Here is a 2,497-nt window from a genome sequence, read left to right as displayed (position 1 = left end):
CGATCACAGATCTCAGAGCAGAGAGGAGAGGAGGGAGTCCTCAGTGGCGCGGTAACGTGGATGCTGAAGGAACGATCACAGATCTCAGAGCAGAGAGGAGGGGAGGGAGTCCTCAGTGGCGCAGAGCCTTGAACTTGGAGACACGTGATCATCTGCTGGGATTTCAGAAGAGGAAGATGGAGAGTACGTGAGAGAAACAAAACAGTGAGGAACTTAGAGAAGATGGAAGCCTTCAGGCGAACACTGCACCGAGGGCCCGAAAGGACGATTGGAAAAGGAAATACATCCATGCCAGTGAAAGGTGAACTACAGGATATAGAGCAAAATCCTGCAAGAGCTCTCAGGATTAAACAAAGAGATTAATTACAACATGTGGATACCTACACATTGTACTGCATCCGTGTTTTAAAACCACACAACATAAAGCAATTCTTCAAGTTGTGAGAGCATTTTAATCTAAAATGGACCTGGCCAAAGGACACAATTTGAGAGAAAGCAGGTACTTTCGGGACGTGTGAATATTCAGAGTACACCCGCAGTTAATCATTTCCAAAAGAATTATGTAAAGAATAGTTCCCTGACAAATTATCACAGTTAAACATTGGGAGTCAATTAATCTAAAATTATATCTACATTAAATCCAAAACAAAACAAATCTACACCATGCACAGGGGCATGGGAACCCCAAGCTCACCAGCGCAGGGACATCTCTGCATGGGATCCGCACAGGCCCAGCATAGCCGAGCCACCCAGCAGCAGGCGCAGGCGATCACCCCAAGGAGGGCAGTGAGGGCGGGGCGGGGGAGGGAGGTACAGCCCTCAAGACAGCCATGGAAGATGTCAGGACAGCTCCTTCCCTCAATTCACACTCAGCCTCCATCCTACCATGGGCTGTGAGAACCCTCACACACTACACACACCACACACAACACACCACAAACATCACATAGACCACAAGACACACCACACACACAACACACACACCATACAGACCACACACCACATGCCACACCACAGACCACACACACCACAGAACACACAACACACACACCATAGACCACACACCACACAGACTACATACCTCACAACACATAACACACGCCAGACACCACACATCACATATAGCACACAACACACACCACATACCACATGTACCACACCACACACTGCACACAGCACACATACCACACACCACACATATCACCACGTGCAGCCCACACCACACATATCACATAGTATACAGCACACACCACACATCACCACATACCATACAACACACCTCATAGAGCACATACCACATACACCACACACCACACCATACACACTAAACACACTGCGTGTCCGTACACAACATACATGTCCATACACTACACACGCACATGTACCACACACAACAAACACGCGCCACGCACACACACACTTCACACCACACTGCAAACACATACAGAACACACACAAGGCACACACAACACACACGTACACACATACTTGCACCACATATGCACTACACACCACACAAACCACACACACCACACTCACACCACACACACCCCACACACTGCACATGCACCACGCAGCACGTACCAGACGGCAACCAGAAATGCACCACACACCACACAGGCACCACATGCCACACACATGACACTGCACACCACACACCACATGAACCACACACCACACATCACACACATCACACACACTGCACACACCACATACGCCACACCCCCCAGAAAATGCCACACACACCACACAGTGCACACACTCCCACACACAATTCAATTCATGTGAAAGGAACATCCGTGTGCCTTGACATAGAAGACATGTAACGTTGGGTTCGGGAAGTTGGCATGGCTGAGGCTGGATGGGCGCCCCATGACTGATGCCACACCGATGCCCAGGGAACTCACCGTGCTACGTGGTGGGTTCGGGAAGTTGGCATGACTGAGGCTGATGCCACTCCCCACCCTGTTTTATGACACTGGACCGATGCCCAGGGAACTCACCGTGCTGCCTGGGGCTACAGCACAATCCTGCATGGTGGACCCAGGCGCCTCTTGTCTGCCCCCATGTGTGAATGGGGCAACTGCCCCCTTCTCTGACTAGGCCTCCCTCTACAACATTGCACGTGAGAACCAGCCCTACACGGACCCCAGAGAACACAGGTGCCCATCCCAACCTCTCAGGCCTTTAAGACACTGTGCCCTCCCAAGTCTTTCCTGTTCCCACCTGTGTATGACACTGTGATCCTGAGTCTGTCCTCCTCATCCTCGTTCCTGCCTTTATGACACTGGTACCTGAGTCTGTCCTGACTCTGTGCCTGCCCTTGACAATGTCCCCCTGAGCATGTCCTCACACCCTTCATCCCCCTCCAGGCCCCGAGCGTGTCCTCGTCCCCCCTCCAGGCCCCGAGCGTGTCCTCGTCCCCCCTCCAGGCCCCGAGCGTGTGCTCGTCCCCCTCCAGGCCCCGAGCGTGTCCTCGTCCCCCCTCCAGGCCCCG

This window comes from Cebus imitator, unplaced genomic scaffold, assembly GCF_001604975.1.
Source record: "Cebus imitator isolate Cc_AM_T3 unplaced genomic scaffold, Cebus_imitator-1.0 Scaffold567, whole genome shotgun sequence".
Taxonomy (NCBI): domain Eukaryota; kingdom Metazoa; phylum Chordata; class Mammalia; order Primates; family Cebidae; genus Cebus; species Cebus imitator.
The sequence above is the reverse complement of the archived record's forward strand: the minus strand, read 5'-3'. Positions refer to the sequence as shown.